Source organism: Cervus elaphus, chromosome 3 (genome assembly GCF_910594005.1).
Source record: "Cervus elaphus chromosome 3, mCerEla1.1, whole genome shotgun sequence".
NCBI classification, from domain to species: domain Eukaryota; kingdom Metazoa; phylum Chordata; class Mammalia; order Artiodactyla; family Cervidae; genus Cervus; species Cervus elaphus.
Window position 1 is genome coordinate 16,731,559 of NC_057817.1, and position 27,450 is coordinate 16,759,008.

Consider the following 27,450-nt stretch of genomic DNA (forward strand, 5'->3'; position numbering starts at 1 on the left):
TGCTCAGTCACCAGCTGCATCAAACTCTTATTGACAATTTGGACTGTATCCTGCCAGACTTCTCTGTTCATGAAATTCTCCAGACAGGAATACTGGAGTGGGTTGCCATTTCCTTCTCCAGGGGATATTCCTGAACCAGGGATTGAACCTGTGCTTCTGCATAGGCAGGGGGATCCTTTTTATCACTGTGCCACCTTGGATACTAATCAATAGACTCCAGAAGATGTCAAAATTTTAAGAATAGTTTTATCTTTCCTTTACCCAGCCACACACCCTACATATATATATTATATATATGCATGTGTGTGTGTGTGCATGCACACGTGTATGCATGCTCAACAGTGTACAGCTCTATGCTACCCTTTGGACTATAGCCTTCCAGGCTTCTCTGGTTATGGGAGTTTTCAGGCAAGAATACTGAAGTGGGCTGTCATTTCCTCCTCCAGTGGATCTTCCTGACCCATGGATTGGGTGAACCATGTAAATCCAGGAGCTGCATCACGGGACTGTCTCCACATACCATTGAGCCACTATATTCATCCTGAAAGTACCCCCATGCTTGAGGGACATGGTATTAGGTAGAAGATGAAAAACTCCATGACAATTCAAGAGAAACCACAGAAGAAAAGACTTGTTCTCCCTACTTAATGAGTCCCACAAGTTCATTTTATACTAGGCCCTGAAAATTATTCTGGTTACCAGGGTATTTTATTGCTGCTTACCTAGTCTTTCCCTTGCCCCTTACAGACCTCTCCTCCTCTTCCTAAAACATGCAGTATCAAATGAGAAGTCCAGCAAAAACTGAACATTTAAAAAAGTTGAGTTAAGAGAAATGGGAGGCAACTTCCTTTTAGAATCAGGCATGACTCTACACCCCAAATCTGGAGAGTGTGAATAGCAAGTCCCTTGTAAAGCTATCACTGTTTTTTTTTTTTTTAACACACTTGCTTGTTCACTTCAGTTTTCTCATGCAAATACTGTGTATAAAGCAAAGCTGTGATGTACTCAGACAAATCTTATTCAAATTCCAATTCTGCCACTTGGGCAAATACTTAACCCTTCTTAGCCTGTTTCACTCTTCTATGAAATGATTATAATAATGACCTTGCAGTATTGTTCTGATTGAATGGTGTAATATGATATAAATGCATTGTATAATGCCTAGCATATGGTACAGGCACATTCTCCTGAAAAATATACGTATACAATTTAAAGAATATTTTATATTTTAATATTTCAATTCTTACAGGGGTAAACTCATTTTACATGAAGTATAAGAATCTGTAATTTAGTTTGGAATGATCACACATTATTTATAGTATTTCTAAAGCTGTGTCCACTGAATCTGGATAAGCCCATCAACTATTATTATGTGGAAGAGTCGAGATGGCAAAGAATGTCCTTCAGTGGCAAATCTAAAATTTTTCCAATGGTTTGGAACTCCTTGGTTCCAAGCAAAGTATTTGAAGTCTTTCACATGCCATAGTTTTTTCTTATATATAATTTCCTTGATTGTTTTGATATATAAGAATGTGGTTCTATATTAACTTAATAGGCATGCTTTAATAGATTTAGAGTAGTGGCTAATGTCTATGATAATCCACAATTAGTGAGACATAATACTGAATATCTTCTTCACTTCTATTATGAGGTAAACAATATTTGTGAAATTATAGTAATTTGAAATATAATAAAATTAAGTTCCAATAGCTATAATTTCTTAGTGGTTTCCTCTAAATAGTCTCTGAGAAATTACAGAGGGTATTTACAGATGCAGCACCTAACTCAGGTAGACTTATAATGAAATCTCACAGCTTAGGTCAGAACTGTGGAAAAACAAGTTGTGCAGAGACAAATTGTACTGCTATTAAAATTTCATGGTCCTCTTTTCAAGCTCATGAAATCTGTGACTTTAGCCATAAGAATCACAATCTGCTTACTAAAAGATATCATGTAAATCATTTTCTAATAGTTCCAGTATATACTATACTGTAACTCAAGTATAGAAAAGTAATGATTAACAGAAGGCAACATAAGACCTCTAAGGCATAACCAAAAGCAGAACAAATCACATTTTTATAAATGAGAAAAGCCAGGAGAAAAAAACAATTTATTAGTCTTTCATGAACTTACAAAAACTGTGCAATCAATAAAGAACAGAGCTTATTTGGAAAGATGGGGCAATATGGTTTTGTTAATATAATTTACTCAATATTTGCATGTGACTAGGTTAACTAAATTACATTTTAGCAAGGAAACTAATATGATAAAGATAACTAGGTCCTAATGACCAAGATTGTTAGAAATAATATTTTGTTTTCTGATAAATGCTAGAAACAAAAAGGGAAAGCTTATGTGTTTCTAAAAACATTTTCCAAATGATCTACAATTATATGGAAGAAGAGCCAGCCCTGTGAAATGGGATGCACAAATGCGAAACAAGCTTAAATCATTGTTGAAATTGTAGGGACCAAAGCAGTATTTGGAATTAATTCCAGTTGAAGTAACTAAATAAATCACTTCTGCTTCAATGAATTAAACCAAACCATAGTTGTTCCCATGTAAGCCTATGTTTTCTTGTTCTGTACTCACTGGAAAGGGACAAATAGTTTCTATATTTATTATTTCAGGAAGCAATATAGTACCACCCCCTCAGATTTCTCACATTATCTTTTTCTATCCTTTGACTCCATTCACTCTCTGCTTTCTTGTAGAGCTCATTTAAAGCTTAGCACAAAAGAATGAAGTTTGTAGGACGCTTTAACAGCACAGAGTAGAGCTGATAAAAATAGAAGATAAAGAAGAGAGACATAAAGCAGAATAAGAAACCTACAGTTGAAACCAATGAAAAATACTGAATCTAAAGCCATTTGATCTCCATTATGTGAAAACCACTGTGTTTGAAATCATAAAATCTTCCAAAATCTGCCTGATTCAAAAACTAAGAAAAAGTATGGTTATTTTGTTTTCAAGCTATTGGTTTATAAAGAATATTAATGAATATATTAATGAATATATTAACATTTTTTCTCTTCTAACTCTCTTTTCTTTTACCAGCAATATGTGCTATCCAATAATGACATGATATCCTTGAGAATTATAAAGTCGATATTCAACAGAGAGATGACAAGATTTAAAACTCTGAAAAAGTTTGAGAAAGATAAGACTTCTTTTCTAGAATCCCTGATAGTCAAGAAGGCAGCTTAAATAGCATCAGACTTTGATATTTAAGAAGGCAATTTTAAAACATTTCAACAAAAATATAAGCATTTCATTGATATCACTGAAAAGCACTTTAAGATATCTGGAAAACTCTCAGGAAGAATTTATCAGTTGACATCAAAAGATAAATTTAATAAATATTATAAAGCCATTTATCAAACTCCATTTACAATGGCAACAAAACTACACATGTTTTATACTTAATTATAATTATGAGGATCCCACCCTTAGGACTCCATCTAAATCAAATTATTTTCCAAAGGATCCATCTTCAAGGAGCATCATGTTGATTAGGGTTTTAACATGCACATTTTCAGGGAATACAATTCAGTCCATAGCAACTGCACAGCTAGTAAAATTTCTAAATTTAAAAAGGAAGTCCACCTTGCAGGAAACTTTACATCTTTGTTTCCATCATGCAAAATAAAAAGGTTCTATCCTGCATATAGGGTTATCGTTACCATCTTTTAAAATTCCATATATATGTGTTAGTATACTGTATTGGTGTTTATCTTTCTGGCTTACTTCACTCTGTATAAAGAGACACAGATGTATAGAACAGACTTTTGGACTCTATGGGAGAAGGCGAGGGTGGGATGATCTGAGAGAATAGCATCGAAACATGTATATTATCAAGTGTGAAACAGATCACCAGTCCAGGTTGGATGCATGAGACAAGTGCTCAGGGCTGGTGCACTGGGAAGACCCAGAGGGATGGGATGGGGAGGGAGGTGGGAGGGGGGATCAGGATGGGGAACACATGTAAATCCATGGTTGACTCATGTCAGCATATGGCAAAAACCACTACAATATTGTAAAGTAATTAGCTTCCAACTAATAAAAATAAATGGAAAAAAAAAAAGGTTCTAGAGATCTGTTGCACATTTGTCCTGAGAGTTAACAGTACTGTAAGAGGGGAGATCTCATGTTATGTGTGTGTGTGTGTGTGTTTTAACTATGAAAGAAAGGCAGGAGGAAGGAAGGAAAGGGAAGAAAGAAGAAAGGTAGAAAAGAGAAAGCGAAGAAAATATCATACCAGGTGTGGAGTGGAATATGGCGACACTGGAAGACTCTCACACATTTTGTGAAATTATTTGGAAGTTTCTTAAAACTTTAAATGTACACTGACCTGTCTCTTCAGTCAGCCATTCTATTCCTAAGAATTTACTTAAAAGAAATGAAAGTATATGTCTGCAGAAAGATGTGCACATGAATTCACATAACATTTTTATTTGAAATCACCAATAACTGAAAGTAAGACAAAATGTTAACTAATTTCAGCCCTACTCAGGAAATAGCTATAAAACACCATGTAATATTTTAAACAATAGTTTTCAAACATTTGACTAATGGAGTTCATTCATTCTTTGGTCCACGAAAAAATAAAATAAAATAAATGAGTTGACGTCTCTGTGTGTTCTTTCAGCCTGGAATTCCAACCAAGAACGTGGCATAAGAAAGGGGTCAAAATAAATATGGCAACCTTGTTAAGTTTGGGGCAAAAATCAGAATTCAGGGAAGCTGAAGACAAATTTCTTTCCAAGGAGTAAACAGCTTTTAATTCCATGGCTTCAATCATCATCTGCAGTGATTTTGGAACCCAAAAAATTAAGTCAGACACTGTTTCCACTCTTTCCCCATCTCTTTCCCATGAAGTGATGGGACCAGATGCCATGATCTTAGTATTCTGAATGTTGAGCTTTAAGCCACCTTTTTCACTTTCCTCTTTCACTTTCATCAAGAGGTTTTTCAGTTCCTCTTCACTTTCTGCCATAAGGGTGGTGTCATCTGCATATCTGAGGTTATTGATATTTCTCCCGGCAGCCTTGATTCCATCTTGTGCTTCATCCAGCCCAGCGTTTCTCATGATGTGCTCTGCATATGAGTTAAATAAGCAGGGTGACAATATACAGCCTTGACGTACTCCTTTTCCTATTTGGAACCAGTCTGTTGTTCCATGTCCAATTCTAACTGTTGCTTCTTGACCTGCATATAGGTTTTTCAAGAGGCAGGTCAGGTGGTCTGGTATTCCCATCTCTTTCAGAATTTTCCATAGTTTATGTGATCCACAGAAAGTCCTTGGCATAGTCAATAAAGCAGAAATAGATGCTTTTCTGGAACTCTCGTGCTTTTTCGATGATCCAGCAGATATTGGCAATTTGATCTCTGGTTCCTCTGCTTTTTCTAAAACTAGCTTGAACATCTGGAAGTTCATGGTTCACATATTGCTGAAGCCTGGCTTGGAAAATTTTGAGCATTACTTTACTAGTGTGTGAGGTGAGTGCAATTGTGTGGTAGTTTAAGCATTCTTTGGCATCTCCTTTCTTTGGTATTGGAATGAAAACTGACCTTTTCCAGTCCTGTGACTACTGTTGAGTTTTCCAAATTTGCTGGCATATTGAGTGCAGCACTTTCACAGCATCATCTTTCAGAATTTGAAATAGCTCAACTGGAGTTCTATCACCTCCACTAGCTTTGTTCGTAGTGATGCTTTCTAAGGCCCACTTGACTTCACATTCCAGGATGTCTGGCTCTAGGTGAGTGATCACACCATCGTGTTTATCTGGGCCGTGAAAATCTTTTTTGTACTGTACTTCTGTGTATTCTTTCCACCTCTTCTTAATATTTTCTGCTTCTGTTAGGTCCATACCATTTCTGTCCTTTATCAAACCCATCTTTGCCTGAAATGTTCCCTTGGTATCTCTAATTTTATTGAAGAGATCTCTAGTCTTTCTTAATCTATTGTTTTCCTCTATTTCTTTGTACTGATCGCTGAGGAAGGCTTTCTTATCTCTCCTTGCTATTCTTAGGAACTCTGCATTCAAATGGGAATATCTTTTCTTTTCTCCTTTGCTTTTCACTTCTCTTCTTTTCACAGCTATTTGTAAGGCCTCCTCAGAGAAACATTTTGCCTGTTTGCATTTCTTTTCCATGTGGTTGGTCTTATTCCCTGTTTCCTGTACAATGGCATGAACCTCCGTCCATTGTTCATCAGGCACTCTGTCTATCAGATCTGGTCCCTTAAATCTATTTCTCACTTCCACTATATAATCATAAGGGATTTAATTTAGGTCATACCTGAATGGTCTAGTGGTTTTCCCTACTTTCTTCAATTTCAGTCTGAATTTGGCAATAAAGAGTTCATGATCTGAGCCACAGTCAGCTCCCGGTCTTGTTTTTGCTGACTGTAAAGAGCTTCTCCATCTTTGGCTGCAAAGAATATAATCAATCTGATTTCAGTGTTGACCATCTGGTGATGTCCATGTGTAGAGTCTTCTCTTGTGTTGTTGGAAGAGGGTGTTTGCTATGATCAGTGCGTTCTCTTGGCAAAACTCTATTAGCCTTTGCCCTGCTTCATTCCGTACTCCAAGGCCAAATTTGCCTGTTACTCCAGGTGTTTCTTAACTTCCTACTTTTGCATCCCAGTCCCCTATAATGAAAAGGACATCCTTTTTGGGTGTTAAAAGGCCTTGTAGGTCTTCGTAGAACCATTCAACTTCAGCTTCTTCAGCGTTACTGGTTGGGGCATAGGCTTGGATTACCGTGATATTGAATGGTTTGCCTTGGAAACGAATTTGGACTGTGAAGAAAGCTGAGCATTGAATTGATGCTTTTGAACTGTGGTGTTGGAGAAGACTCCTGAGAGTCCCTTGCACTTCAAGGAGATCCAACCAGTCCATCCTAAAGGAGATCAGTCCTGAGTGTTCATTGGAAGGACTGATGCTGAAGCTGAAACTCCAATACTTTAGCCACCTCATGTGAAGAGTTGACTCATTGGAAAAGACCCTGATGCTGGGAGGGATTGGGGCAGGAGAAGAAGGAGATGATAGCAGATGAGATGGCTGGATTTCATCACTGACTCGATGGATATGAGTTTGAGTAAATTCTGGGAGTTGGTGATAGACAGGGAGGTCTGGCGTGCTGCAATTCATGGGGTCACAAAGAGTCGGACACGACTGAGTGACTGAACTGAACTGAAGATAAATTATCATGGATGAAATATCTATATAGTTAAAAAGCTCTAGAATTCTGCATTTGAGATGCTCAGAGATAAAGAACAACTACTATGGAAAATAACAACTGAGGACAATAAACTGAACTATTCTCTTAGGTGACATAGGACCGCAAGATGTTTAGGATCCAAACTGACTATTATTAGGACATTCCATAAAGATATCGGAAAGAATAAACCTTAAGACAGGAGTTACACTATTTCTAAAGTAAAGACTACTGTTTAGACACACTAGCATATTTTAAAAACAAGCTTTGAAAGCCTCAAGCTGTTTTTAAAATAAATGAACTCCCTGACACAAACTTCAACACCTTTAAGAAAAATATAAGAAAAAAATGCAGTGGGTCAAAATATACTTCATGTTACTAGAAGAAACAGGAAAATATGACTCTGGTAGATCAGAAGAAAACTCAATAATTAGAAACATATTTCAAGATGAAAGGAATAATTAATCAATTTAACATCCAATACATGTTATATATATGTGTGTGTGTGTGTGTGTGTTTTGTGTGTGAGTGTGTATATACACACATAGTATATACATATGGTAAAGAGTCTGCCTGCAATTCCGGAGACCTAGGTTTGATCCCTGCATTGGGAAGATCCCCTGGAGGAGGAAATAGCAACCAACTCCAGTATTCTTGTCTGGAGAAGCCCATGGACAGAGAAGCCTAGTCAGCTAATAGACATGACTGAGCGACTCACACTTTCACTTCTTTCATATATATAGTGGCTTTAACATCAGATTAGAAACTACATAGAATAAAATCAGTGTGCACAAAGACCTGGAAATGGAAACCATCCCATCTGAAAACCGGAGTTAAAGTGATATTCAGAGACACATGGGACAAAGTCCAGCCATTTAACATTGATAGAATTGGGGCAAAAATAGTAGAAATAATGTATTCCCAAATTTCAATAAAAATATCAATCCACAGGTTGAAAAGCTCAGAGTCCCCAAATAACACACAAAAACAGGACACAAAAACATGCTTGGACAAATAGAGTAAACACAAAAAAAAAAAACTTAGGCAATTCATAGTGATTAATGTGTTAAAGGTTCTAGTGGAAAAACACAACTATGTGAATAAATAGAGGAAGAAACTCATCAGACAGTTGAAAACAACCAAAGAGCCAAATGGAAGTAGGGTTTAGAGGTACAAATTCCTGAAGGATCATTCCATCAGAATCTTCAGTAAGACTGCATCACCACTCAACTTCTCCTTCCTGTTTCCTTTTATTTTGTAGGTGTTGAGAACACTCTAAAAAACCTCTTAAATTCTAATCTATCTCAGAATTTGCCTTCCAGGGGACTGAACTTGAGTAAAGGGTACATCAAAAAAAAAGATGTAACCTGAGGGAGAGTAGCTTCAAAAACAGGAAATAAAGAAAGGGAATTTATACATTATCACTTGTGCATCAGACATAGAAATATCTATCCTGGCTTGGAACAGGAAGATGAGGGCCCCTAAAGCAAAAGCATGTGGAATTAAAAAATAAAAAGCTTGAGCTGAAACACTGAACACATGTACAATGTCTAAAAGAGAGAGAGAGCAAACAGAAAGCAAATTCAAGAAAAGCACAGCTGTACAGAAAGAAAAATGAAGTGGTCATTGACTACGGTAAGCACACTTACATAAAGCTAATTTGTATATTAACTTTCAACTGTTATACTCAATCTTTCAGCAAGGGATAGCAGATGAGGATAATGTTAGAAGAGTATTTAACTGCTATCAACATAAGAAAAGCAAAAATGTAATTATAGATAGCAGAGGTTGTGAGACTGAAGGGAAGGGAGAGGTGCAGAAAGGAAAGGAATACCATTGTAAAGAGAAGAGTCAAAAGACAATAACTAGTTGAAAATACAAGAAATGAAAGTTTGAGGCTAAGAATGAGAATCTAAATTTCTGGGATAGATATAAATCCCTGGTGGAAGAAAGGCAGGTATTATCTCAAAAATGATAAAGATACAACATAGATATGCATTTTATTAGAGGATTTGAATATGTCATGGAAAAGAATAACAAACAAGTGCAGGGTAGAGTTCTTTCTTCTGCAGAATGGGGTTGAGAGTGGGAGAAAGTATGCCTGGGATGGTAGGTCTGATGTTAGGAATATATCCAGGTTGCACTAGTGGTAAATAATCTGCCTGACAAGGCAGGAGACACAAGGGGTGTTGGTTTGATCCCTGGGTGAGGCAGATTCCTAGAGAAGACAATGGCAACCCACTCCAGTACTCTTGCCTGAATATTTCATGGACAGAAGAGTCTAACAGGTTACAGTCCATGGAGCTGCAAAGAGGTGGACACAACTGAGTGCGTGTGCAGACACACACACACACACATACACACACACACACACACACACACTACATATATGTTACTGAAGTGAAAGTCGCTCAGTCATGTCCAACTCTTTGCGACCCCATGGACTGTAACCTGCCAGTTTCTTCTGTCCATGGAGTTTTCCAGGCAAGAATACTGGAGTGGGTTGCCATTTCCTTCTCCAGAGGATCTTCCCAACCCAGGGTCTCCTGCGTTGCAGGTGGATTATTTACCACCTGAGCTACCAGGAAAGCCCATATATATTAAGTTGATGACAATATGAACATTTTTTTTTTTTTAAGGAATTAGGATATGAGAAGTTGGAGTGTGGGATATAATTCAACTTTGGCTGAAAATATGGACGTTTTTTCTAATGAGTAAACCACCATTGGAATAAACCATCTTGTCAAGGAGTGAATTTTCAATAAGGTAATTGAGGAGTGTTTCATATATGTAAGAGACATAGGAATCTGCCATTTTATAGTTTAATATGCCTTTTAACAGATATATTTTCAAATAACTGCTACTAGATGCCACAACCAAATTATTTTTAAAAAATATATTTAACTGCATTTTTGTAATAATAAATCTCATAAACCCCATTTTCCTTCTCTGTGTACCTCTTATGTTCAGCTTTTAGAAATAAAACAACAAATTTAACTTAACTCCAGGCAAAATAAAGCCCTATATTAAATTTACATTGAAGGTACTTTCACTGAAAACCTCTTAGAGAAATCAAAGGAAAAATGAAGCTAGAACTATATAAACAAGTTATGAAGGAGAAATTGGTTCTGTGAGGAAAGATTTATTTGGTTTAGCTTTCCCTGGGTAACATGAAATATGTAATGTATTTTATGAGAATTTTCTTATTGTCCATACTCAGTTCAAATTCACCCCTCAGAGGAAAAGACAATGTTGAATCTTTCTGGTTAGCCTGAACTTTCTTTTCTAATACTTTTCACAGAAAGAAATATTAGTACTAAACAGCACTGCCCCTGCTTAAGGGAGCAACCATAACACAGCTGAATGACGCATCATCGCCCTGATGTCTCACAGCATCTTGTGTGCAAGCTGGCTCCCTAGACTGGGTGGTACTGGCACTAGCCAGCCCACTTCACTCTTGGGCCCCTCGAATTGTTGAAGCATACCCTGGCATAGGAAATGGCAACCCACTCCAGTATTCTTGTCTGGAAAACTCCATGGGCAGAGGAGACTGGTGAGCTATAGTCCATGGGGCCTCAAAGAGTTGGAGACACTGAGAGAGCGCGGACACATACACACAGACACACACACACAGACACACACGCTTACTCATATTAAACCCAATTTCTAGACAGTATAAATTAAGTATATAGGTTTTATTTCTATATTATGATATTCTTTTATACCATGAGTTTACGATGTAGTTGGATTAAATGACAGATTCTAGATCTAAGATACCAACAAAAATTATTGACTATATTGCATTATATTACACTACAGTAAACTATATAATATTTTTTTGTAAAATGCAATACATTTCCTCTCACATTCATCACAACATCATAATGGTACATCTTCTGCATTAGTACAAAATTCCACTGTTATAGTCACTGTTCAGAATCACTCCAGGCTCCTGTTATTAATGGCTTTTAGGCTGCTGGTGTTTATCACTCTTAAGAGATAAGACTGCCGTTTTATCTCTGACCTTTACCATTGTGGTCTTACACCTTAGCCAGAAAGCCTTAGTTAGCGATAAAGACATGATTTCCATGTGCTTTTTGCTATTCTTTCCATTCTGCCTGGGATTTTAACTTCTATCACCCAATCCCTGTTTTTCAAGATGTAGCACCTACTCCTCTTAGAAAACTCACAGTTAAATGTATTTTTTAACCCACCTCCAAATATAATTCACTCCTTTGTACCTCACATGTATAACTGTCAAGGATAAACCTGTTACTATAACCCTTACATGATTTTCCTATCTCCTCCATATACCAAATTATTCTCCACGATGCTCAACTTATCTGACTATAATGCAAATCTGATTGCATTAGTTCAATCAGGTAGTAAAGTCCCTTCTTTATGACATCATAAAGTGAAATTTAAATTTTTATTTAGCTCTAATTATCATTTTCCTTACTGGATCAAAATCTATCACCTAAATAATATGGATCATTTAATCCTATTTTTGTTCCTCAACTGATAAGATATGTAAAATCAAATAGAGGATTTCCAAGGAACAAAAGAAAACTCTTCTAATTTGACATTCTAAAAGTGTAAACATTTTGTAAATAATAATAATAATAAACAGAAATCTCAAGCAAATAGAATTGAGAGGCCAGAAGGGGGAGCTCCCATGTCATGTGATGATAGCAAAACTCAACATGAAGAAGGAAGATTTTTCTTTCCTGGCAGGGACTCACTCAATGAAAAGCCACGGACTATGTTTACTATTGCCCTCTCAACTTTCTTTCCCCCTCTATAAAAATGTTCCTCCCTTGCCATCAGGGGAGGTGGCAGGAGAACCTGAACAAGGTTCACTGTTTGCAAACCCCAAATTCCAAATCTGATGATCCTGAATAAAACCATCTTTGCTGGAGAAATGTCTGGAAATTTGTTGTAGGTCAACATTTTGTTGGCCTCTGTGAGAACCAGAGAAGACTCCCAAAGGTTTGTTTGCTGGTGAGCAAACAGATGCAGTACCAATACTTGAGCCCATTTTCCCTCACTGCTTTTCTTGCTGAGCCCAGGGTTTGAAGGCACATCTTTCTTCTGAATTTGAGCTCACACCCTCCTTGCATTTGAAACTCTCCAAACTTTATTCCAGATCTGTTTTAAGATTTTGTTCTTTCTGGCTAATGCCTTGTTCTGGATGCAAGTACTTGTTTGGCACTTTGGTCTAATTTTGAGATAACATTCTTTCAATTGAAGCTGGTTAGGCTTTGTCCCATTCTTTCAAGAACAGGGGCTACAAAAAAAAAAGAAAGAAAGAAAGAAAGAACAGGGGCTGCTTTCACTGAAACTGTCCAGTTCAGCCTTTGGAAAAGAGTCTGTACTCTAGAAACTAGCTGAAAAGCCTTTGGTTTTGCTTCTATTGAATTAGCAACCACCTTCCTGATGGACAAAATCTTCAACTGCTATCAGCAAAATTCATCATACATCTCCCATCAGGTTTCAAAAGACTCCTTGAAACTGCTTCCCAGAATTAATCAGTCTCATATAAGAAGCCTGTCAAGGCATAAAGCCCATAACAGCTTATAAGGGCATCATTATGCTCTGTGCTATATACTGTAACACTCTCATTTTACCAGTAAGAAAACCTAAAGGCCAAGAGTGAAAGTTTGCTCAGATTCTCCAAACAATAAAAAACACTCCTACCCCTCAAAACTTGTTGTTCCTAACTTCCATACCTTTATTAACATCCGTTCTCACAGGAAACAAATTATTTACTATAATTAATTTACACAGTGCATTCTTTAGTATTCTAGTTGATGAAGCTAAACAGTACCGTTTTGCCTTCATTTGGGAGGAAACACAATTCACCTGGACGGTAATGCTTCAGGGTTTTTTTTTTTTGGTTTTTTTTTTTTTTTTGAGAGCCCTTATTTCCTGCAAATTCGAAAGGCTGGTATGGATGATACAAAGTTCCCTAGAGGTTCTACTTTGCTGCAATATGTGGATGATTTGACAGCATCCACTTGTTTTTAGCCTCAAAGGGACAGAAGTTCACCAAAGAAAAATTGCAGCTGGCCCAAACCTAGGTTTAATGTTTAAGGCATCTAATATGAGAACAAAGGCTATGCGTAAATTCAGATAGATAGTGTTCTAAATTTCCTGAAACCCAAAGCTAAGCACTAACCATGAGGTTTTCTCAGCCTAATTGATTATTGCTGAAATTAGACTCCAAATTTTCTCTTGTGGCCAAATCTCTGTATATTTTACTAGGCAACAACAACCAAAGGACTTTTATGGTAAGAATCAGATAATATAGTTTTCATGGCTTCACTAGAGTTTTGATGAGCTCACCTGCCCTTGGGCATCCCAGTGATCAGATTCCTTTTTTTCCTTCACGCATATGAAAAGAAAAGGAATTCCCTTGGGGTACTCACCCAAGAACACAGGGACCACCAGGGACCCATGTAGGGTATTATAGCCAGCAACTGTACCCTGAGGCTCCAGGGTACTCCCCTTGCCTTAGAGCCAACACTGCCACTGCCTTCTTGGTTAAGATTGTTGAGAGAATCATTGTGGGATCCTCTTTAAACCTTTTTGTACACCCTTCAGTAGAAGCTCTCTTGACTCCTTACCACACGGTATTTCTCAGTCTGCTACCTCACCTCCCCTACCTCAGTCCTATGAAGTCTTTTTCTTAACCACCCATCATGTAACTCTTCTACATTGTTATTAACCTTAATCCTGCTACTTTCCTTCCTTCTATTACCAAAGAAGTCTCTCATGACTGTCTGATGCTCACAGACCACCTCTTGACTGCTTGTGATGATCTGCAAGAAATTTCTTTGGGTAACGCTGCCTCCTATGGTTCACTGACAGTTCTTATTTAAAAGGTGACAATGTTCTGAGTATGATTGCAACTCTTTTTGATGTTATTGAGGTTGCATCTTTTATCTATGGCTACTTCAGCCCAACAAGCTGAATTATACCGTCTTATACATGCTTGTACTTATAAAAGCATAAAACTGCCAGCATATATACTGATGGCAGATATGCTTTTGGAGTAGCTCATGATTTGGGGATGCTGTGGTAGATACATAGCTACCTTACTATCAGTAATAAATAAAATTAAATATTCAGTAATTATTGGATGCAACACTTTTACCCACCGCTTTAGCTATTTTTAAGATTCTGGAGCATTCTAAACTTGACTATCTGGAAGCAAAGGGAAGTCACCTTGCTGATATTTTTGTAAGAAATGCTGCCCTTAAAGAAACTTACAGCACCCAAACCTCCTTTATGGTCCAAAGGAATATTGACCCAAATGATAATTAAAACTTGGGTAGAGAAACCCATCAACTGGCCTCAGAAAAGGAAAAACAAGATTGGAAACTCAATATGTGCTGATAAAAAAAAAAAAAAAAAAAGCTCTGGTTTGGACCAAATAACAACTTAGTCTTAATGAAGACTATAAAATTTCTATTCCTTTCTATTGTAGATGCATTAAGTCACTGATCTTCTGACAAAATGATAACATTCATGATTCAACATTGGCGGGGAAACATTAACCATTAGCATATGAAAAGTGCGTCCTTCACTTGCTTCCGTTTTGGAAGTAAAATACATGGAAGCCTATTTTTGCACTTCTCCTGGACATTTTAAGCTAATAGGCCATTGGAGGTGTGACAAATAGATTTCATATGACTTACACCATATCGTAAATAAAATATGTTTTAGTCATGGGCTGTATGTTTTCCCACTAGACTGAAGCCTTCCATTGCAGACAGGCCACTCCCTCTTCTGTGGCTAAAGCCCTTTTGGAAAATAGTACACCAATTAGGGGAATGCCTCTTGAACCTCACATTGATTAATAAACACATATTACTGACCAGATTACTTTGAGAAGTTAACAGTTTGATTTTTACAATACTTTCCCTGCACTTATTATATTCAGTCCTCTGGTTTAGTCAAACACAGTAATGGCATTATTAAGACTCATTTGGAAAAGTTTATAGAGGTTCTTCAGATAGTTTGGTCAAAAGCACTATTGTTGATCTTTCTAAATCTCACATCCACCCCTTTGGGAACTCGTAAACTCTCACCCTTTGAGATAGTCAAAGGACACTGAAAGCGCTTGGATCCTGTTTCCTTTCTGAAAAAAGAAGAGATCCTTCAGTATTGCAAAGGTCTAATTTCTTGATCAAAAATAACGATGTTTTGGTAGGGCAATCTTAACACAGTACACTTTTGGAAGGTGAAGACTTTAAACTTTACACCTTGCAGCCTGGAGATATTGTCTTTTGGAAAAGATACCTCAAGAAGAACTCTCTTCAATCTCACTAGAAAGGCCCCAATCAAGTATTTCTAACTAAATCTTGTGCCAGCAAAGGCCAGGGAATAGACTTTTGGATTCAGGTGACACATCTAAAAAAGTGCCAAACATTGACTAGACCCATACACCGTCTGGAGACCTAAAAAGAGATATTTCCCAGAATTGGAGCAGGTAACATCTGAGGAGACTGCTTTCCAAAGTTGTCCAGTCTAGCTCTGTTGGAAGTTCACCTTCAAACCTTTGATGATGGCAAAACACTCAGACAATCTCCCATGTCTATGATCTACATAAAATGGAAGGAGTTTAGATTAAAAAGTGCAGAGAGCTCTTCCTACTAGCCCTCCTAGTTACTCATATGAGATTCAATAAGTTTCCAATCAGTGCACTTTTCCTTGAATATGAAACACGACATCCAGGAAATGTCCCTCTTGGCACTAAGGGGGGAAAAGTCACCGCAACTAGAAAATCTGTGAAAAATTAATAAACAGAAATTTCAATTAAATAGAGTGAAGAGACCAGAAGAGAGACCTCTCATGCCCTGCAGTTACAGCAGAGGCCAACAGGAAGAAGAAAGAGTCCTCTTCTTTCCCAACAAGACTCCGCTGATGAAAAGCTAGGGATACCTTGTTTACCAGTCCTCTCAGCTTCCTTTCCCTCCATTATAAAGCGTTCTCATTCAGCAGAGCTGTCAGAGGACCTGGATGTGATTCACCATGGTTGCAGACCCCAAATTATAACTCTCTGATGATCTCAAAGAAGCCCATCCTTGCTGGAAAAATACCTGGTAGTTTGTTTTAGGTCAACAATTTTTATAGATATTTAAAAAATCTAGATACATTTTAATATTAATTCTATATGTTTTAAATTCTCCAAGATACACTATAATTTTCCTTGATAATAAAAGAGTCTTAAGGTATCTATCCTTATGTTTTGCTTTTCAACAGTCTCTAAAACCTTTGTGTAAAAATTGTTTTAAAAATTTAACAATTAAAATAATAGAAAAAATTATGTGATACTTTTTATTTTAAAATACAAGGTCATTTCAGTTTTGTTGTTAGACATTTTGATCTAAAGTGCAATTTCTACATGCATGGGGCTTTTTTTTTTAATTTTTTAAAATATGATTTATCTGATTGTGGTTTTTATCAAGAGTTCAAATATGCTCTTCTGGGGATGGAGTTCAGTCATTCATCATTTTGTAATAAATAATAAATAACATCAAATCAATTAAATTATTTGAATACCTAGTTATCTAAAGTGTGCATTCTAAAGACTACAATATCCTGTGCCTAACATACAACATTCATATTCTTGTTCTTCCAGGTCCTAATTTTTATTTAATTTGAGATTTGCTAGGACATAAAAAAGAAAATTTCCTCTTGGATGCAAATATAAGAATTAAAAAAAAAAATTCCAGACAAAGTGAAATTTGTAATTTGACTTTTATAAAGTTTTAGCAAGTATCTTGACAGTTTGAATTTTTTTTTTTTAATTATAAAAGTTAAGGAGAATATTGGGAGACATCATTGAAACCTTAGTATATTAATCTTTTAAAAAATATTTTAAATGATACAGTTATTCTCCTTTTTTGCACTTCTATTTGTATATATGTTAATTTTCTTTTTTTTTAATTTTTGGTTTCACATTGCCACACGTGGGATCTTAGCTCCCCAAAGAAAGAAAGGAAGAAAGAAAGAAAGTGAAGCCACTCAGTCGTGTCCGACTCTTTGTGACCCTGTGGACTGTAGCCTACCAAGCTCTTCTGTCCATGGGATTCTCCAGGCAAGAATACTGGAGTGGGGTGCCATGTCCTTCTCCAAGCTCCCTAACTAGGTTCAAACCAAAGCCCCCTGCATTGGTAGAATGGAGTCTGTTAACCACAGGACGACCAGGGAGTTCCCAGATGAATATTTTAATGAAATGTTTGAAATGGCTTTTATAAATTATATTTATTCAAGTACTACTATGTTCTTTAGTACTATGCTCTTTTGAAACATATTATTAATTTTTGCTTTTGAGATCAGACAGCTCTTTACATGTTTCTCTATTCTAAATCACTGCTTTAAAACACTGAACTAACATGGCTAGTATTCCTTTTTTAGAGTTATCATCTTATCAACATCTTTTATCTTTTTCTTGTCTTTTTTTAAGAGATGAAAGCAAGATTAATAATATATTGAATTTGTTAGAAAAAAAGAATTTAGAGTTTCTTTTAAATTTATTTTTATTAGAGTTCCTGCTATTAGAGCTGTAAGTATTTCTGCTTTGTTGAAATTCAGTGGAAGTGATCAGTAAGAAAGTCATTTCATTTGCTTTGACTTGAAAATCAGAGAGAATATTCTCCAGAAACTACCTCCCCTCATTTTTGGTAGCTCAGGAATGTGCTCAAATAGGAGTCATAGAGCATCCAGTTTTAAGACTTTAAAATTGCAGTAGTGTGAGATAAGGTACTTTAGACTGAGTTTGTAAATACATCAAATTTACAATAATGCCTGCTTCAGTTTCTGTGTACATAGTCAGAAGGGGGAGGGGAGTTAATTTCAGATTTTAATCATTTTTCAAGTAATTATTTAAAAGATTATAAGCTCTTCAGAAACATTGCTCACTTTTATTGGCTTTGTCCCTTAAATGTTATTGTAAAATTCAACAACACATGAGGTACCATGCATAGTATAATTTTAGAGGGATTTGGAAGACAATTAATAAAGCCCACAAAAATATTCTCATGGAGGTTATCACGCTAACTATCTATATAATACCACTAGTCATATGCATACTTATTGACAGAAAACAGAAAGAAAATAATTTGTGGAATTTTAAAAGATCTCAATGAAACCCTAGATAAAATGGATATAATATTAAAATTGCTTATATTAATAGAAATTTAAGGTAAAAATTTATAAAGTAATAAAACTGATGGAAACTTAACTCTCCCCATTTCATCATCTATCAAATTTTCAAAAATTTTATGTGTTTTTTTTCCCAGAAACCTCACTTATAGATAGAGCGATAGATAAGTAGATAGTGATAGCAAGCAAGGAAAGATGGTAGTGTACAGAATGTTCTTATAAAATAAAATTATGTAAGTAAAAACGTCTGACAGGGCAGAACGAAAGATCCTTTCTGAAGAACCAGCAAGATGGCGGAAGTGGAAGAGAAGAAGAAGCGGACCTTCCGCAAGTTCACCTACCACAGCATAGACCTCGATCAGCTGCTGGACATGTCCTGTGAGCAACTGATGCAGCTATACAGTGCGCGCCAGCGACGGCGGCTGAACCGCGGCCTGTGGAGGAAGCAGCACTCGCTGCTGAAGGCTGTGCAAGGCCAAGAAAGACGCGCCGCCCATGGAGAAGCTCGAGGTCGTGAAGACGCACCTACGCGACATGATCATTCTGCCCCAGATGGTGGGCAGCATGGTGGGCGTCTACAAGGGCAAGACCTTCAACCAGGTGGAAATCAAGCCTGAGATGATCGGCCACTACCTGGGCGAGTTCTCCATCACCTACAAGCCCGTGAAACATGGCCGGCCCGGTATCGGGGCTACCCATTTCTCCGGCTTCATCCCCCTCAAGTAACCTGCTGGCTAATAAAAGCAGAGCGTTCTCTAAAAAAAAAAAAAAAAAAATGTCTGACAGAGTTCTCAATATATACCCTACTTCCTCACATCCATTCCCTTTGTTCCTCCTATTAGGGGAATCACACTGACTGAAACCGTCCACCCTGGCCAGGCACCATAGTAACATTTGCATGAGTTGTTTCACGACCTGAGGTCTTGGTAAGGAACGTGGAACAAATAAGCCACCACCAACTGGAAGAGTTCAGGAAAGGTCAAAAGGAGACATCACATGTCTGACCACCTCCCAGAATCCTTCTCTCTGGCATCCATCTTGGCTGAACAAGGTGTGCACCACCAGGAAGGACTCTGAGCCAGAATGATTGGCTAAAGATGACCCGGAAATTAATCCCATCACCATAAAACCTAAGACTGTGAGCCACGTGGCAGAGCTGTTCTCCTGGGTTCCCTTCCCCTACTGCTCTCCACCTGGGTGCACTTTCCCAATAAAACCTTTTGCTTTGTCAGCACGTGTATCTCCTCAGACAATTCATTTCCAAGTGTTAGACAAGAGCCCAGTTTGGGGCCCTGGAAGGGGTCCCCCTTCCTGCCATAAATGGTGACTCTGGCGGGGACTCTTCTTCACTGCGACTGACATCCTGACCACTTGGGGTACCCAGGGACCAGCTTGCCTCCCGATGGACCAGACCCAGCGGCCACAAATGGGACCTTTATGTCCCTGGTCTCTTCCTGATGTGGACAACTGGCCAGAGTGCCCCAACTAATAAGGAACAAGAGACTTTATTGACCTCTCTCCGCTTCCCTCTCTCTTTCCTCTCCTTAACCCTTCCTATCCTTCCCCTTTTTTCTAGCCCCCTGGTCCTGGACACTGGAATCTGGACAAAGGACCTCAGCCTGAACTGAGGATTGGATACTGATCACCTCCTCTTGGCAGAGAACTCAAATTCTGGTTCTGTTCTGGTGTGATTTCAGGTAGGGCCAAGTTTCAGTCCTCCCTTCTCTAGAGGCTCAGGGTAAAGTCCCATAATGCCTGGGTGTCTGCAGGTGGCAGGAGATGTCTGTAAGACCATCCCTTTTGCTCCCCTATCCTGCCTCCTCCTGCTTCTTCTTTCAACCTGGCTTCCTTTCCTCCCTTTGAAATCTTTGAAGACCTGGGATATTTTCATTTGCTCTGTTAGTACTTCAATCTGAAGTTCTGTGCCTCTATAGGAGGTTTTCTGAGAGACTGCATTCTTGTATTTCAGGGAGTGTCTGATGAGTACTGCCAGGTCTATGTGTGTGCTTTAACTCTGTGTTTTGTGTTATGATTTTTGATGGCCACTTTGCTTCGTCTGGCCACCATTTGGTTTAGACCTGCCACCATTTTGTTAGAGCTTGATTTTATTTCCCCCTGTGCCTTGAGACCATGGCTCTCAGGAACACTTATCTAGGCCATCTCTAACTCCTGAGACTGAGGGAAAATGGGGAAAAGCCTTTAAAATTTTTATTTATTCCAACTGTTTTTTTATAAACTAGTAAATTTTATATTGTAATATCTACTTCATGACTAAGCTTAGAAAATGAAGCTAGATCTTGTGTTGTTTTTATCTAAATATGTCTTGGTATGTCTTTGTCTTTGGATAATATTTTTGAGATTAATTTGTAAATGAGCTCTATTTAATTGGCTTAAAGAAAAGTAAGCACTTACAAATCAAATAATTCTAAATGAAATAATAAATTTTAGGTTTATGTGAACTGGGACATATTCAATATAAAATATGTGATATTAATGTTTGTTTATTGACCTAATATAAACATGTCTTAAAGTAATTAACATTAAGTAGAATATTTTCATTGTACCTAGGTGTAATATAATTATTATCATATCTGTTACAAGTTTGTCAACAAGGAAATTACCTCAAGTGAAGAAACTTCCAAAAAAAATGTAAATGAGATATGAGATTTTAGATAAACTCTATTAGGAATAATTATGCTTTAGCAATATCTGTCTAAAATAGTCTCTCTAGACTGGGGTAACTTGAATTTCTAAGGGTTGTGCTAAACTAAGTGTTGGAAGTCTATTGAATAGTTAGGTCACTTCCAAATAAAATAAAATTTTGAAACATTTAGTACTAAATACTAATTTCCTTTTACAGAAAAACTAAAGAGATTTGGAATTATAAATGGATAATGTTGGTGCCATCCTAAAATGTTCTAAGAAAGTAAGGGTTTTAGAAATTATCACTGGTATTTATGCTCACCAATCTATAAAATGCTAAAAGTTAGTTCTTATTTGCTAAAGGAAAGTAGAAAGTGTGTTTTTAGTAAAAAAAAAAAAAAAAAGGTATAAAAAAATACTAAAGAGTTATACATGATCAGGATTTTCTAAAATTGGATTACAATTAGTTATATAAATGGATTTTGTTAGGAATGACACAACCATAGGAAAACCAGTTAGAGCCAACTAAGACCAACATGGTGGAGTTGACTTTCACTAGACCCTGAGCCTCAGTATATAAGCCCATTGTGACATATCAACAAGCTAAATGATATATACATCAACATTGACTAAATCTGACCAAATGTTCTAAACCCTTTTAATTGATTTTTTTTTTTGACAAAACTTCCTAAATCAAATTCTTTTGAAGTTCCTTTGACTCTAGCTAACTTTGGGGTGCTTCAGAGGGCCCCTGAAACATCCCAAACAGAGACATTAAACTAATTGTGTTTATTTGGTTGGTGAAATTACATGAAAAATATTATCAAATGAGTAATAAATCCTCTCATGTTATAATGTATGGTAAATATTACAAATATAATTACTATAGAAATTAGATGGAATTCTTAACATTCTAATATGTCCTGGTATTCTAATAGAAAACCTGATGACTTCACAAAAGTTAACAAAAGGACTGAATGGACTAGGGAATATGCTTGTGACTTTTATGGTTTCTATCTGAAAAATTACAGGCATGAATCTTGTGTTTTCTGGGAGTAGGAAAAACCTTCCTCTCAAGCTAATTATGACAATAATTTGGCAAAATTATACATTGTAAACAAAACAATGATATTTTCTGACTCCTCCAGAAATTGGAAACTCTTAGGTTTCCAGTAAGTTTATCAAATGAGTTAGGAAGTTTATCTCACTAACAGGTACAAAAATCTCAAGGAAATTTTGAGACCTTAAAAAGGGAAGAATTCACCTAGATTTGTTAGGCAAAATCTGTGATAAGCCTTTGGAGTGAGTTTCCCAGCCCTGTTTTATTTTAAAAGTTCAGTCGGAGACTCTATAAATGTTTCAGCAAAGTAAAAAGTTTGTGGTCAATTATGGTTAAATAAATCATCAGGCCAAAATTAGTGAGAGCAGACCTATTTTTGCAAACAAACTAGCTTTAATTTGGTTATATTTGATAAAAATGGGGGTAATTTTAGGGAGAAAAAGATGTTTCAATAAATGTTAAATCCCAGTTTGTTAATGGAGGTCTGCATCTAGTAAGACTCATTTCTTGGATAGTTCTTTGCTGTCATGTGATATTAATGTAAAATTTAATTGAATTCTTAAAGAACACCCTAAGTTTGTTTCTAAAGTTTATCTCAGTAATCTATCTTTGGATGAAGATCAGATGCTTCATGACCTGCAACCAGGACTTGAAAAAGACATAATTTAAGGGATTGTCTCCAACCTGGATGGAAGGACTTTTTTAAAAATCAGGTGCTCTTAACTAGCTCATGCACATTGAAACTGAAGGGACAGATTAATTTTCACTTCCAAAGACCCCTACACTGGACTGGTCTATAGAGAAGACAGCTGACCTGATCTCACCTTAAAATGATGCTCAAACAGAGGAGCAACTACACTACACCAGGATGAGAAGATGACGACATCAGAGGTAGACAGCTTGCCCAAGATGCTGGACCTGATTCATATGATCATTTATAATGTTTTCTTGATTTCTTAGACCTTTGCATATAAATCAAATGCTTTTCTATCATAGGCCTGATCGTATGCTAGTTTTAGAAATCAATCCAATTGTTGGGTTTGTGTCCAATTACCTGTGTCTAGTTCTGGGTTACCTTGGTAAATTTCTCTACTACAAGGTTCTAATTGGTTGGCCCTGAGAAAATTTACTTAAAAAAAAAAAAAAATATATATATATATATATATATATATATATATATATATATATGTGTATATATATATATAGTCATATTCATGTCACTATTGATATTACTAGATGGGATTCCCTCACTGGGCCAATTAATAATGCCTGCTCTGACTCTGGCCATAAATCTGAGTTTTCTTCTATTACTCAAGTTCAATCAGAGCAACAAGAAAAGTTTCAGCAAAGGAAAAAAATCTCCGACAATTACAGGATGGATTTATATAGATAACAGCAGGCTATGGTAATTTAGGTTTAAAGTCTTCTCTATGTTGGAAACAATTAAATCATACTGACGATAGTCAGTCTAGTAGCACTAGAAAACTGGGCTATGTGCCTTATAGATAGTGTCAATATATAATTTCCTTGGAAGATAAAGATTCGTTCAGAATAGACTAAGTCAGATGACCTGGGATATACTGGGCTATATCTAATGGAAGTTCTTAACTTAAGTCTTACTTGTGGCTTTACTAATATTGCTGGCTATGTTATCTGTATTTCACCTGTTGTATAAAATTGCTGTTTCTTACACTCCCAAACGTGTGACTGAGGCCTCTGATAAAATAATGTATAGTTCCATATGAGATCAATGATAGTAACCATGTAACTCTAGATATGGGAAGAAGCAACAAGAGGGCATGTTTTCCTGGGCTAAGAGGCTAGTAAGACAGGTGGTCCAGAGAATTTTGGATACTGTTTTAAGGCCTAGTCCAGTAACAGCTCATTGAGTGACCTGTCAACAAAATATTTGCCAAACCTGAGAATGAACATTCTCAGCACCATGGGATAAAATGGTCATGAAATGCCCCCCTCAAAATCATGGTCAAGTTTGTGAGCAAAAAAGGGTTCTGCCAAATGAAAACTGACGCTTGCCATCTACATCTACAAAGATTAAATCATGGCCACTGCAACTGCTGATCTTCAACTCCCCTGGAAGGAGTTCAGGGTGAAAATCAGTGAAGAGGCACACCGTGCTCTGGGAAAAACTGGCAGAACAGGCTTTCAGATAGATCTTTTCAGGAGATTTTATGAGTTTCAATTCTTACATCTTCTCATACTTAGAGAAACACTGACATCATTAATGGTGACATCTGCTTTGGCTATTAAGGAAACTTTTACAGTTAAAAGTCAAAATAGAGTAGTTATGGTTCAGAAATCCTGGGAAATAACTAGTGATACTATGGGTATAATTTCAGACTAGACCTTGTATTGCTAAACACTTGAATTTTCTGAGTCATGTCAGGCTTGGATGCTGCCATTCTCAAAACAATGTCTACTGGAAGCTAGTAACTGCAACCTTACTTCTTATAAAACTAGACAACTGGCTACCTGGCTACAAGTCTCCCTGAAGTGCCAGGTCCAGACTGGGTTTTAGGCCTATTCTTCTAAAAGAAATGAGATTTGTCTATTAAAATTCCAGTTATCACTCTTCCAGCTACTTCTAATTGGGTCTGTTACACCAAAATGGCAGACCAAAGGATTGAGATTTTAATCATACAAGACTCAGATCTAGGAGTTGGAACTGAGGAATACTTCCAATTCAGTGTCTATTCTCCAAGCTGAGGCAGTCCTATGCCTCATTTTGACAGGAAGTTATCAGTCATAGTTGCCCAGTTCCCTAAATTAAAACTGAGCAGGACTCTGTGGCGCTCTGGAGTACAGATTTGTTCTGTGTTCTCCATTTCTTGTCTGTAGGATAGAGGCTTCATTCAGCCTCCTTGACCTTCCCTGAGTTCCAAAGGGTGGATTCAAACAATTGCTAATCAGGGAAGGGAGGGGACACAGAAACAGAGGGGAAAGGATCAATGGTGGTACAGCCTTGAGACAGGGTCCTGGTTCCTACTCAAAAAAATATGCATAACAATGTCTTTGAGTTCTTCTACAGAACTGGAGCCCCCACCCAGGTGGAGGATGGTAACTTCAGACTGAACACAAGATTCCTGGAGCACAGCTCTGTTGCCTCACCACCAACCAATCCAAAAAAAGTTACAAACCCTGTAACCATCACCCCAAATATTGCCTTCTGTTTCTGAGGACCAGCGATGACCATCCTGTTAGGTCTCCTATTTGGTCTCTGTCTATTTCATCTCTGAGAGGAAGGATGTTATTACAAGGGTGAATGCTGGTTTCAGGCAAAAAAATACCTTGACTTAGATCATGTAGAGAGAGGCTTCTGCTCTGCTAGGCAGGCCTACGCCCATGCACAACAGGAAGAAGTTACAGAAGAAAGCAACCTTGGCCCTAATTCCCAAGAAGTATCTTGAATATGAAGTCTCTCAGGGTGGAGTTGTTAGGGGAAGCACACTGACTGAAACCATCCATTCTCAGACAATTAATTTCCAAGTGTTAGACAAGAACCCAGTTTTGGGCCCTAGCAGAGGTCCCCCTTCCTGCAACACTCCTATTCTCTTTGTCTCCCATTTCTATTTCCGTGGGACTAGAGCAAAATGACGTACAAAACTATATAGTATTCAGTCCTTTCTTCATCCAGATTCATCATTTATTTAACTTCCTAGTACATTCATTTCAATCTCTATTATATGCATTTAGAATAAATAGAAGGGGAAAAGGTAGAAGCAGTGACAGGTTTTCTCTTCTTGGGCTCTAAAGTCACTGTGAATGGTGACTGCAGCCATGAAATTAGAAGACAATTGCTTTTTGGCAGGAAAGCTAAGACAAATCTAGACAGCGTGTTAAAAAGCAAAGACAAAGGTATGTATCAAGGCTATGGTCTTTCCAGTACTCATGTATGGATGTGAGAGCTGGACCATAAAGAAAGCAGAGCACTGAAGAACTGATGCTTTCCAACTGTGGTCCTGGAGGACTATTGAGAGTCCCTTGGACTGCAAGGAGAGCAAACCAGTCAATCCTAAAGGAAATTAACCCTGAATATCTTTTGGAAGGACTGATGAAGCTGCAGCTCCAATACTTTGGCTATCTGATGCGAAGAGTCAACTTGTTGGAAAAGACCAAGATGCTGGGAAAAATTGAAGGCAGAAGGAGAAGAGGGCAACAGAGGATGAAATGGTTGGACAGCAACACCAATGCAATGGACATAAACTTGGGCAAACTCTGGGAGATAGTGAGGAACAGGGAGGCCTGGCATGCTGCAGTCCATGGGTCACAGAGAGTAGGACACAACTTGGTGACCGAACAACAACACATGCATTAGATAGTTAGTAATCTGTATATGGGAATAATAATTTAAGCAACTATATGAAAAATTATATTATTAATATAATATTTATGCCACTGAGATAAGATATATAAAAATTGCTTAATAAAATATCTTGTTATCAAATCTTAATAATTATATATGTTTGTGTTAATTTTTATACCTGACTAGGTAAATAATAAATATGTTTATCTTTATATACATATTAATCACATAGTCATGATTTTCTAGACTGTAGATGATATAACTCATCAGCTAAAGAAATACTAAGTTTCATAATAAACATTTTGTTTTAGTTAACTTATTCCTTTGGACAGAGTAGGGGAAGGAGAGGGTAGGAAGAATTGAGAGAATTGCATGGAAACATATACATTACCATATGTAATATAGATAGCCAGTGGAAATTTGCTGTGTGATGCAGGGAACTCAAAGCAGGTGCTCTGTGACAGTGATAACTTAGAGGGGTGGGATGGGGTGGGAGGTGGCAAAGAGTTTCAAGAGGGAAGGAACAAATATATACCCATGGCTGCTTCATGTTGATATATGGCAAAGACCAACACAATATTGTAAAGCAAGTATCCTCAAATTAAAAAAAATAGAATTTAAGAAAAATAAATGATAGTATTAAAGGATGACTTAAACACTTAACTTACTTGCTTATGCCCATAACATTTTATTGAATTAAGATGAAATCTGGTTTTGACATCATCATTAGCCAATCACAAAATTAAATTGTACAAAAGAATTATATAAAGAAAAGAAAGGAATCCATTCAAAGACAATCACAGTTTCAGAGCATAAAAGATTTGAAAAGTTGATATCTTAGATATAATAATAGCTAATTATAAATATTATTTTTGAATATCATCATTGTGAATACATTTGAAGAAAGACTACACTTCTGATTTAAAGTATATGAAACATATTTTAAAATACCACATGCTTCTTTGTGTCTAAAAATTTTGTTCCTAGGTATGGTGGCTGAAGAATTGTATAAAATAAGGAAATATATATTTTT

At 37.0% G+C, this 27,450-nt stretch overlaps 1 protein-coding gene and 1 pseudogene across 6 annotated transcripts in view; one reads left to right on the top strand and one right to left on the bottom strand.

The window, feature by feature from the left end:
* Positions 1–27,450, bottom strand: part of MGAT4C (MGAT4 family member C) — a 769,379-nt gene that overhangs the window by 304,469 nt on the left and 437,460 nt on the right. The window lies entirely within an intron of this gene.
* LOC122679912 lies at positions 784–19,169 on the top strand (annotated as a pseudogene). The gene is made up of 2 exons (XR_006336578.1): positions 784–789; positions 18,674–19,169. The product of XR_006336578.1 is annotated as a 40S ribosomal protein S15-like (transcript).